Source organism: Nipponia nippon, unplaced genomic scaffold (assembly GCF_047370975.1).
Source record: "Nipponia nippon isolate SJK-2023a ecotype South Korea unplaced genomic scaffold, ASM4737097v1 scaffold_7, whole genome shotgun sequence".
In the NCBI taxonomy this organism is placed as follows: Eukaryota; Metazoa; Chordata; class Aves; order Pelecaniformes; family Threskiornithidae; genus Nipponia; species Nipponia nippon.
The window spans coordinates 34924200-34937049 of record NW_028262391.1 but is presented as its reverse complement, the minus strand read 5'-3'; the positions used below and the strand labels follow the sequence as shown (position 1 = coordinate 34937049).

The 12850-nt window shown below is 40.9% G+C and overlaps 1 protein-coding gene across 5 annotated transcripts in view; it reads right to left on the bottom strand.

Annotated features, from left to right (window-relative positions):
* The window catches only part of LOC148050999 (uncharacterized), a 269483-nt gene that overhangs the window by 241101 nt on the left and 15532 nt on the right, over positions 1 to 12850 (bottom strand). For 2 of the 5 annotated variants that reach the window (XM_087740406.1, XM_087740407.1), the window contains exon 2: positions 5089 to 5229. The exons of 2 other annotated variants lie outside the window; for them this stretch is intronic. The gene's annotated coding sequence lies outside the window, so the exon portion shown is untranslated. Of the gene's footprint in view, positions 1 to 5088; positions 5230 to 5565; positions 5674 to 12850 lie in introns of those variants that run through there. One more of the 5 variants, XM_087740408.1, reaches the window with a different exon arrangement.

Below are 12850 nucleotides of genomic sequence, written 5' to 3'. Positions count from 1 at the left end.
AAGGCCCTGGGCTTTCATGCCTCCAGTCATGATCCTCACATGCTGGTGTTTTGCAGATTAAACCTCTAAAGCAGTGAAAAAAACTGTTTTCTCTGGGATGTCATGTAGATTCATTTGATAGTCTTATTGTTTGAGATCTAAAACTTTTCTTAAAAAAAAGCACTTTTAAAATACAAGGTTCTTTTAAAGGCATTAGAAATAAATGTTAGAAGAAATAGCCTTTGATATGAGGAAACAAGCTACACTCTGTCTCCAACATTTCATTAACCACAAAGAATTTTTTCATCTGAAAGATGATTTGATGGGCATGGGGAGGAATGTTACAGTATCAATTGTAGCCATGTCTCCTGGATTTTAAGTTTACCACGTTCTTCACTAATTTACCATTTTAGCAGAGACGTTATATTTGAAGTTTGCAACGTGGGTCTGTCACACCTTTTCTGGTTCTATTTTCTGGGCTCATTCTAAGAATCTCCCACAGCATATACTAGTGCAAATGCTCTTATGTCAGAAGGAATACAAACAGAGGTGCAAAGGTAAAGGATCTGCATATAAGAATGCACAGTTTTGTTTCTCTCTCAAAACGGATATTATTCTTAATGCAATGTAGGTATCAGTATATTTACATATATATCTCTGATTCTCCAAAGTAATATTTAAATGTCATGTTATAAACTAAAGCAGTGGAGAACACAAATATTGCAGAGAAGGAACCAGAGATTTAACACATTAAAACTATTTTTCTCGCAATGTGTTCCACTCTCCTGCAAAACAGATAACATCAATCCTACATTGGAAAGGGATGCTTGGAAGAAGTTGCTAATAAAGTCTCTTACTGTTTTTCTTAGTGAAAAAAGCCTTAAAAATAGGGACCACTGGATTCCTTTATAGCTGAATTCACAATTCAGTTTGTGAAGTACCACATGTGTTGGCTGTTGGTACCATTAATGCTTTACTGGCACATACTCAGGAAAAGTTTCCAAAGAGCTGCTCACAACTCGGACCTGCCATGGTACATGCAAGTAGCTCTACGTCCGGTTAATGTACAGGAAAGCAAACAAAAAGTTAAAGTATATTTTATATTACTGTTTCAAGTCCATAGAAGCGAGTTATTGCTCTGCTTTTCCAAAGAGCATAAGGCCAGGGTTTGGAGACCTCAGCACCTTCCAGTTCCTACTACAACACTATCGGCCAGACTTTCCAGGGAGCTCTCTCCCAAGCCTAGGCTATGATCTCAACACTTAAATGCCAGGTAAGCCCTGACATCTGGCCTGAAGGGTCAAAATTCCCCTATTATCACCCACAATGCTGGCACAAGTTTCTGGGATCTGCAGAAACAACATCAGAGATATCTTACCCACTTCTGAATTGCTGGGACAAAAATACAGCTTACCAATTCAGCAATCTGTATTGCAGATGCTCATTTAATAGTGACTCCTCACAGCTATGAACAACAATCTCCACTCAGCTACCTACACCCCTATCCTCAGTCATTAAATTCAGTGCAAGCTTTACTTGAGGTAAAAAGAATTAGGTATTAACTTGATGATTCAATAGTGTTAATCCCTTTAAGTAATGCCTACACGAACAACCTCCACCCAGCCACAAAGACTGAAACTTGATCAAGAAATTGAGAAACACCAAACTCCTTCCAAACTAGCGTACAGCTTAAAAACTGGATATTTTGACTGTCTAATTTTTTTTTTTTTACTATTATCATTCAGACAAAGAGGACTACATACTAGTACTGGCCATCCATTCTTGCTCATTTCTACTGAGCTTTTATTGATATCCGAAACATTTTCTCTATAAAACACACTAAGGGGTCATATTATAGTAGCACAGACAGAACCTCAACTGAGGCAGGACTTCTTGTGCTAGGCTCTATCAATATTCATTTCATAATGGGATGCAGAAAATTGTATCATTCACCTATGCTAACAGGACCTTTTATGGCAGACTGGGGTCTGAAAAACCAGTTACCCGCTTGAACCTCAAAACTCTCTGTCTTGAGATCAAGAGCAGCACTTCTTACCAACGAGGCCCCAGATCTGCTCCTGCGATGGGTACAGGACCGCTGCTCTGTGCTTTAACAAGAAGGGGGACTGGTCCATCCCGAGTACATTTCTGCTTTCAGGGCAGCCCTAGCATCAGTAGCAAAGAAGCCAAGTACCATGCTCGCAAAGTCTAGGGCTGCTGGAGGTGTTTGCTTTTAGTCTCAACCCATTATTTAACCAATCCCCATCTTTACATTATCTAGGGCTTTCACATATAGACAGGAGCCTGTACACCGACCTCTACTGGTAATAGCAAGGTTACAAAGATAGTGCAGATTTCCAGAGACAGGTATTTGTCTCCATTAATCTGCCACCACTGCTCACTAATCACAGTCACATTAAACAGATGTCAAGGAATATCAATTTATTTGATTTCTGAGGTCCAATTAAAATAAAAGACGTAAGCATAACAATTCCAGTACTTTTTCATAAAAAGTTAGCATCTACATTCCTCCAGCATCCCATTAGACATTTTCACACATATTAGAGATGACACACTGTGTACTAAGGCAGTCAAAAGCTTAAAGAAAACTGTCCAAGAGGCCAAGAACACTGAAAACACTGGTGGCATTTGACATAATTTATAGTGCTAAAGAGCTGGGGAACAGGAAGAGGTTGATGTAGTAATAACATTAGCAGGAACTATAGTCCATGCAAGCCAGTGCTAAATAAAGTGCCAATCAATAGCTCTTTTATTAGTAGGTACAATCAATGTACAGCAGGCAGGCCTGGCCAATTAAGCTTATCGACTGACCAAAGAGTAGCAGGAAACATTCTTTCCTCAGTTTTGTTTTCCTTTCTGTAAGTGAGAAATGAGCTCCAGTTTTATCACAGGATTCCCACCAAGGCATCTCCAGGAGTTCCTGTAGAATGGAAACGCTGACAAAAAGCAGGCTTGAGCTATCTCGGTATCCTTTAACCTAGGGTCAGCCACAAGAGCCAATGTAGTCAAGGGTCACTTACAAGCTAAGTTTTTTTTTTTTTCTAGTGACTGTATTAAGTAAAAATGTTGTTCTTCTAGATGAAGGGGAGAGAATTGGTAAAGGAAGAAAGCACAATCCCTTAGCAAGGCTTAACCATTAACGTTCCTGTAAGACCTTAGGAAATTAAACCTATTTATTTCTAATTCATGTATGCACTGCCTGAACTCAGTAAACCTCCCAGTGTGGAGCAACTTGAGTATCTTTCTTGGAGGAAAGAAGCCAAAACTACAGCTCCAGTAAAAATTAAACAGAATTTCAGTCTCACATTGTAAAGGCTGCTGAAAATAATGGGAGCTTTAATATTCAACTGTGACTAACTGTGCAGATGCAAATAGGATATTTATCCACAATACCACTCTGATATCCACAATCCCTGCTCTGATCCCCCCTTCCTCCGTTATCTTTTTCAAAAGGAAAAAGTTAGAAGACCAGATAAGATGTGGGTTCTCAGCGTGATCAAATAAACACTGTGTGGTGGTCACAAGGAAAGAAAACACATTGTAGGAATGAATGGTAAAGATTACATTTTACAAAGAATCACATATAAAATTAGCAGCCCAGATGCCTATTTCCCACTGATGTAAGCTAGACAGGATTTCTGTGGCCTGGCTTCTCAGCAGGCCGAGTGCTGCATCCATCCCAGCAGTCAATCAGGCTACATCAGTCTGCTCCTGTCAGGGTTTGATCCTCCAACTTATTATTGGAATTTAGTGAATACAGCATAGTTCACCAGGTTTATATCCCTTCAGGTCTGGCACATTCAGAGCTTTACAGGTATTTGACACCTCAAAAAAGTTGGGGGGAGGAGAGAGGAGATTCTCAGCATGTTTGACTACAGGCATACAGGCACTACAGGACAGGCCAGTTTTCAGCTTCCTATCAGACAGCTCCCCAGCTGTATCCAATTCAGAAAATATTTTAGCAATCTGCAGAAGTCACCTGAAGTGTCAGTCAGACAATCCATTGCTAAACCTACAGGCAAGGATCTCACTTATTTATGTTGTTTGCTGTTTTTTTACTTGCATGTGATAATCTAGAAGACTGAAAAGAGCAAATCAAATAACTCTGCATCCTATCTAAATGTCACAAGGTTCAGTCTTCCCTACTGCAGCTCAAAACAGCTCTGACTGCACAGACTGCAGCTCCACTAGGCATTGCGTGATCCTACTTTTAGCACCATGCCCCCTGCTGAAATTCATCATAGGTCACACGTGCACAAGTTGCTTTAAATCACTAGAGAAAAATCAACTGAACAGTAACCCATTTACTCACAGTTTTGCTTGCATATGTTCATAAGACATTAAACACCGTAACTCCTGGCCCACTGTATTATGACACTTTAAGCACAGAAACAAGGCAATGAATAAAGTAGGGGATAAAAACATGGAGCAGACACTCCCATTTGGCTCTTTACATAGGAGTTTACAGAAGGCAAGAGAGGAGCTTAGCTTGGACAGCATTAACAACCTTAAGGAGCAGTATAAGGTAATGCAATTTTTCAGAAGTGTTTATTGGTCAACCCCTCTGGTTCAGCTTTCCAGGAACTCAGAGGTTGCAGAGCTTCTAAAAAAGTCAGACCTTCAACCAAAAGCAAGAGGAAAATGCTTTACTCACTTCCTGGCTTCTCAGACTGAGAAGCAACCTCAGCTATTTTGTCCAAAAGAAAATTTTGTCCAGGTTTTTCCAATTTTGTCCAGAATCCTTTTCTTGAATCAGATCTGGCTACCAGTCTTAAAGAGTTCAGAGTGTCTTTTAGATAAAGGTGATTTACTCTCTCATGTCCTTAAACAGCTGACAAGTTAGACCCATACATTCTGCCCCAAAATATAAAGAGAGCTAATAACCTGGGCTCACTGCTTTATGTCAAGCACAGGCCACTTCCAGGGGAAGGTATTTAATCCCTATTCAGCACATTACTCCAGCACAATTTTACTTCAACATTGTGCTGTGCACAACTAAGCATCACAATAAGAATCTACCCTAGGCATAGACAAACATCTCTGGAAAGCCACAGGCATCTGGGACAGTCAGTCCCAAGCTTTACCCACCTTTCAGAGTTGCTCAGTGCCTCTCCCTGCACACACATCACCTCTCATGGGCAACACAATGCAAGGTCAGTTCTTGGCTTGGTTTGTCACTGCTCGTCACTCCTGTCCCCAGAGGAGGGGCTCATTCCTCTGCAAGTGGCTCTGTAATGCAAAAGATGACATCCTTAGCTTGGGCTGATTGTCTAAACTAAGCTAAATAACAGGTCGGAAGTCTTTATCAAAGGAAAGCTCCCAATGAGATGCATGTGAACTTCTGTCTTCAAGTTTTTGTAAAGTCAAACCCTGGTTCTGGTGTACTGCTATTCTCTTGAGACTTAGCAGGCAAGCTATCTTTAACTCAAAACACCAGGACATTCACCCCTGGTTCTCCCCGGTAATTCTCAGGTCAGCCAGGGCTGTCACACATTTGTGTCTTAGGGGGGTTTTTTAGGTTAAAAACTCCAGCCTAAACCTTGAAGTGTGACTAAAGGAGCTAACCTTGTTACAGCCTGGGAGAAGTCAGTTTTGCTAACACACACAGGGCTCGTTAATATTGCTGAGCAAGTTCGAGATGAAAATGCACTTCAGGTTTGGGGGTGGTTTTCCCAAATTAGTGAGAGGGCCCTCAAATATACCCCACATCATGGCCAGAAACATCTTCTGAACTTCCATTTAGAAATCTGCCCTTTTGTCAAGAAACACCATGTTCTGACTAAGATGCAGGACTACATCTTCACACTCAACACATTCTCAACTACAGTCTGTAAAGATACAGCTGGGCATGTGCTACAAATCCCCCTTGGTTGTTCAGGAAAATCCTTGTTGAAATTCCCTCTTTGTGAATCCAGTTTAGTGTTCAAAAGAGACATATCTTCAAGAAACAAGAACTTCACATGGAGGCACTTCTGTGAGTGTGGAAGGTGGAGCCTGTGAAGGAGCTCACCACTCGTCCTCCTCCCGTTTTCCATGCTCTGTCCCTCTTCCACTGTTATGTTCCCTTCTGAACTGCGCAACAGATGGGAGCAGTTGGTTTTTAAAAGGTTTTTATTTTCTGATTTCAATTTTTCATGTGTCATTTGAATCTGGCACAATACCATTCTCTAGTGAAGAGGAGACATTGTGTTAAGCTTAATTATCAAAAGCTGAAACCCAGCAAGCAATCAATCATTTAGTGACACACTCATGCTTTCACTGATTTGAAAAAATATTTTTTTGTGGCTATTGAAAAAAGAAAAACTGTCAGAGACAAAAAGAGAATCAGTCACTTTGCAGCATATCAAAACATCAAGACTGTGGGGAGATGAGTGAAGAATGTTCATTTGTTTTTTTTCTGAAACTAAATCCAACTCTTTTTGGCATGTGAGCCCAAAAGTCACGCAAGATGTGTCTTTTAGTGTAAACATGATCTTTCTGCCGAGGTTTGCCTTATAAGTAAGGCTGATTTGAACAGTCACAAAACTTGTTTCTAAACAGCTTTCCTGAAGAGTCAAGGTTGTTTTGTTCTTTAATTTTCTTTAGTTTTTCCTCCCCCCCCCCTTTTTTTTTTTTACTGCCAGATAAGTGCTCCGGCAGCTGCATTCCTGGGGAACACTGACATCCAGTGGAGAGCTGGGGTCATCCCCAGAGCCAACGCAATGGCCCCCAAGTCAGCATCTCCGTTGAGAGGAACGCCCCAGACGCCAAACGGCTGGAGGAGGTGCCTTGATTTACAAAATCTGAGCCTCGCCACACAGACAGTGGCACACTTCAGTAACAGCCTGAAGGACCCTGAGCTGTAATAGTGATTTTGTCTTCTAAATTCTCATTAAGATGATCGCATTTCTAGCCGTGTTATTTCTAGTGGTTTACTTGTGAAGCTTAGATGTGGTTTTGTTTTTTTTTTTTTTCAGTTGAGAAAACGTTGAAAGAAAAACCGCTTGTATCCACTGATCAGCAAATACACCGTGCTTGCTTCTGTTTTTTCAGTGATACAGGATGACGTCCCATGTGTTTAGACAGCACTGTATTTCAAAAGATAATGTACAGTCAACAATTAACATTGTTTTTCTTTGGAGAAACAGAGTCTCTGTAAGGTCACTCTGGTGTTATCACCTAGTATAAAGGCATCTGCTATCACTAGCCCGACTCCAGCCACTACCTAGACGCATTTGCAAGCTTACTCGGTAAAAACCTACCCAAGTACAAACATCAGACCAAACTTTGTCTGCAAAACACATTAATTAAACCTACGTAAAAGTGCGATTGTCTTCTTGCTCCTTTACAATAGCACCATAGACCAACTCTTTGGACTTCTCACTTTAATACACTGCATTGTTTAGGAATGTAATAGATACTGCAACAGCAGATGACTACAAGAATTACAGTGCTGGTAACATTGCCTCAAAACCAGGGTAAACTAAAGTTTGAAGAAAGAAAAAACAGTTGTACTGCAAGCTACAAACAAGAACCCTGTTTCACAAGGAAATGTTTGAGGTTTCTAAGCTGGTTTTCTCTCTGCATTGCATTCCAGTACAAAGCTTCAAAACATTTCATCCTTCCATCCCCAAATGCGACACATTCACCCCATTATAACCACAAGGCTAACCACAAGCCTGAGTCGTGACAGACTAGGTTTTTCTGAGTCCCACAGAGGGAACTTGAACCCGGGACCCCCATATCCCAGGGGACATCCTTGTGGCTATTTTGGGTGAACAGCCCCATCTTGCTCCCTCCCTTATCTTAGGCCCAAGACATTCTCATCGGACAGATCCATTTTCATTAAAACTTTGTTTTATCGCATCAGCATTTCCAAATAAATCTTTTATCAGAAGTTCCCGACCTGCTCCAATCAACGGTATTTACCTTCTGGCCAAGAAACAAGCCACACTGTGCTCTGTTTCACAAAGCGTAATTCTAAACCGACTCCAAAAGGTTTTTGTAAAGCTCCTCCAGATTTACACCAGTACAGATAAGATCAAGTTGTGATGCATATTTCTTAGCTTGTTATAATATAAAATTAGAGCGCAATTACATCCTTTGCATCCCACTCAAAGAAAGCATATGCTCTGAAGTGTATCTTTCAGTGCTTTCCTATCAAGGGCAATACTTCGGGACAGCCTAACCACTATCATATTTGCTTCAGACAGACTTGAGCATGTACTTAAAAATAGCAGCAGGGAGTGGAGACACTTTGGAAGGATGTACCAAGAACAACACTAAGCCAAGCCGGCGCTGGAGTGCTTTCCACAGCTGGGACCAGAGAATAGGCCAAATACTCAACCTTTTTCTTCCAAAAGGAAAAAGTCCCTGCTCCAAAGGTGAATAGGAGACACCTGCTCACTCCTGAAGGTATGACAATAAGATTATAAATCTCCCCAAAGCTCATACATTTTTAACCTATTTTTCAAAAGAATACATAAAGATTTTAGTGCTACAACAAAGTGTTGCTTTCCTCCCTGTAGCAAGCCAGGCTAGTTCTGTCTTACTACAGCAGGATCTCTCCTTACTGCCTGATTTTTGATACACAGGTTAAGCAATGAAGAAATACTTTTTATTAAAAAAAGGTTCTTAGTGCATCTTTCCAAAAGAAACAATAGGGGATGGCTCTCATTTCTACAGCTAGCAAACTATGCTGTTTCTTTTATGAGCTAAATGAAAGGAACATACAAAATAATCATTATGGATTTGTATGAAATTACTGGGTATGGAATGCAGTAAATCCCCAAACAAGCTTTAACTATAGCTTGTAAGATATAATAATCAGGTAAAACTGCAGACTATCCTTTTGTAAGATGCAGCAGAAACCTAATATTTTATCGGAAACCTTGATTTATGTTTAATAGCTCTGCTACCTACTAAAAAAGATCTTGTATTAGCAAATGGGTACAGATCCAGTCCATTAGCTTAAGACAACTGAAAAACTCAAGGGTTTTGTGAACTAATGCAATAAAATATCATTAAACACTGTAGCATGACAAGACAGACAGAAGGTTTGAGTTGAAAGTCAGGAGAAGTGTTTGAAATGAAGTAAAATGTACAATAGATATGTTTAGGTACATCTGGCTTACATTTGCAGTAGGTCGTCAGAGGACCTTAGTGTCTGTGATGTAAATGAATAACAGAGCCCTCAACAATTTAACTGTCATCAGTATAAATGCTTTAACTGGCACAGTAAAGCAAAGCTCTGGGCCTCTTTCTAAATCTCCATAAGCTCCTGGTCTGAATTATAAACTGGGGCTGCATTACCTGAAGATGAAAGCAGCCAGGTCAATTCACTTAAAACCGGAGAATTACCACTGCGAAGCTGTGATGAGCAGCAAAGGAGCGTGTGTGTGCGTACGTGCGGTTGTGTTTTTAATGTACAGTTTCGTAGAGACAAGAGGAACATCTGACTGCCCAGTCATTCAAAATCCAGATTCAAAGGTCTGATGGGAAGGAAGGTAACCATTTCATTTTCAACTAGTTGAAGTTCCCAAACAGTAAGGCTGAAGATAAACCACCCGGATTAGTCTCTGCTAAGAGGAGGTGCAAAACTACAAGGAAAGAGTTGCGTTCTGTATAACCTGCTCCGAGCCCACTGCTTGCAAACATTTCCGTGTCAGGCAGCACCATCACGCATACAGGTCAGGATGAAGAAGTCTGGCTATGCAAGCTCTGCCACCAACTTAGCTTTAATCAAATCCCTTCTCTCCTTACATACATTTCCTCCCTCACCTTCTGGCAGCCTACAGATCACCAGTTTTGGGGAGCAGGAATTATCCCCTCATGTGCTATAGTGCATGTGGCACAACATTGCTGCCGATCCCAGGCGAGTCCCCACGTTGCAGTAAGCCATATAATCAATAGCAGCCAATTATAGTTCCCCTCCACTCACCTCACTTATCTTTGTCACTCATTTCAAGGCCACTGAACCCACACAACTGTCCAATGTCTAAGAGGTTGAAAAAAACCTGATTGTAAGGCTCCCAAGGCAGACAAAATCCAAGCAGATTTCACTGCTTTGAAATTTTGTGAGTCAGAAATACTGCCTAGAGTTTAGTTGGGTAAGTAAAGGCAACTAAGCTCAGAAAGATGCAAAGGCAGATTGCTCACGTTTACCGCGATGTGGCCAAGTTAGCATATCGTCACCATAACTTTCTGGGCTCAAGATGAAATTGTTTCCCTCCTCCCTTCAACAAATGCATAGGATGTTCGCTTTTATAATAAATTCCAAACAAATTAATGGATTCCAACATGCATCATCAAATTTATATTTCCTCCTCCACAGAATCCTACCCCTGTAAGTAATCCTTAAAATTCGTCATGAAGCTTTCAAAACAATTTATGCAAACAAACATCAAGCAGAGCTATTTGTATTGGCAGCACATTTCACTTAACAACCTACAACAAGGAACAGATGGTCTGAGCTCTGGAAACAGCTACAAAGAAAACAGTAGGAGCAAGTCCATCAGAAGCACTTTTTTCCCCCAATTTTGTGAAGATTACAGACTTGTTCTTGTTTATTTCTTTGATTAGGCTGTTATTTTATGTACTCATGAATCCTTCCTTTGCATTTCATGGAACAAATCCACCAGAAGCACATTCCCCAACTGTGTATAGTTTACAGAAGCACTGCTTTATGAACTGAGCTATCTGTTCCTCACTGATCCAGCGCTCTCTAAAGTGGCAGGGAAGGAAGGAAAACAACATGCAGATGTTGTACAAGGGATTGACAAATTTAAGGCAAACCTCTTAAGTCATAGTTCTCTTTATCCCTTTGCCCATCCCTTGGTCTCCAATATTAAAACAAGCAAAAGCAGATGATTCACAGTCACATACATTACACATTGCTTAGTACTATTACTGTACTTGTAAGATGTGATGGTCTCTTCTTCCCCTTTTCTAAGGGGACCCTCATCTTGTGAAGATGGATTATAAGAGGCTCAGCCCCAGCAGGATGCTATGGCACAAGCAAAGGAGGAGCAGGATGATTAATACCTACAGCACGACAAGCGGGGTCTGCGCTAGCCAGCAAGAAGCCTGATCAAATGGAAGCCTGGTTTATGCCCACGTCAGGACCAGAGGACTCTTCCAGGGAAGAGACAGCCACACTGCTCAGTACAGTGCGGGAAGCAATCTAACAAGCAAACATCAGTAATAGCATTCTGAAGTAAATCAGAGAGGAATAACATGGAAATTAAGCAAAAATGACCCCGATGACATACTTTAATGGAAATGTAATATTTTCCCTCTATCAAAAAAAGTAATAGGAAAAGTTTTTATAAAAAGTAAAAACAATACTCAACTGTACAGACCTTTTAAATAAATAAGTCTAGCCCTGATCACCAGTAATCATGCATTTCTTGTTATTGCCACCATCATTAAATTCACTGTCAGGTCCACTAGTATCTGTGCTTTCTTCACAAGGATATATGAATTCATCTGCACAAAGACTCTCACCCAGCCCTGGATTTAATTTGAATAACATTAGGGACAGCTAACATGCTGCACAGCTATCAGTCCACCAGCTACAAACACACCCACCCTCTTTGTTACCAGAAGCCAGAGGCAAATTAGCCCCCTGGAGTTACCCAGGGATGAATATGGAGCATGATGTTAAAAAAAGGATAATAAACAAGGAATGAAGGACTTCTGACCAGAGACAATCACGACATCTTGAAGTAAGGAAAAAAAAAAAAAAAATCTTTCTGAAGGGCATTAACCTGGGCGGAGACAGAGGTCAGTTTGGAAGGGTTTGGCTCAGAGAACTGAAACCATGTTAAATTTTGGTAGAGCAAAATCAAGGACAAAGCAGACCAAACTGACAGCTTAATAGGACCTTTGAGCATCACAGCTGAACAAACTTTGTTCCACGCAACACTATATAATTTCTGTTTTCATACTTCTGTTAGTGGAACAGCTTCATGTCAGGATGACTACAAAGCTGTTTTCACTGGCTGCCTTGGCGAGCCATTATTGCCAGTCCTTACATACCATACACATCTTCCACTGGACCACTTAACAGAGCAAGACAACTAAAATACTACTAAGGAGCAAAACCAAACACATCAGAACCACTTTCTGCCTTACGTAACATCATAGATCCAAGCTTTTCTTTTTGGGGCGAAATACAACTAGTTGCAGCAGGCAAAAGCCCAGGCAGCCAACATACATACTTTCAATGCAGCTTTTCCCATTACTCATCTGGTTGCAGGAAGAGGAAAGCAAACTCGAGCAGATGATAAAGCTAAACCAACAGTGCTGTTGAGCAAAAGGTGTCTCAGGGAAAACAGCTGGAGAAGAGTATTGGGACAAGCTTTGTCATGTAGGCATTGCTCCTAGGTTTTACTTGTAAATGAAAAGTAAAGAAAATGTGAAAGTTGATTTTTCAGGACTTGAACTGTCTGACTGCAGTTTAAACCAATCTGAGAGTAGGTACAACTCTGAGTTCACTATCTGACCCTGTAACGTGATACCCAAACTGAGCAAACAGTTTGAAGTTCACTTCAGATTTCTTCATTTGGAGGATTACGATGAAGCATTTCCTGAGATGTCATGCTTTAAACAGCTAATGGCATGTGACAACCAAGTGCTTTTACATTTTACATTCTAAAGTTGCAAACACTTGGCCTCTCCCCCAAGCAGAGAAATATGTAGCAGCCCCAAGAGCTTGACATTTGGGGCCCCATCGGACTCTCCTTTTACTTTAGCAGGCACTGAATGCAACCGGGAGTCTGCTCAACTCCAAGTGGAAAAATCTTTTCTACAAATGTCTTTCAGTGAGGGGCCGCAGGGGCTGCAGTGGGACCATGGCACTGGAGGAGGC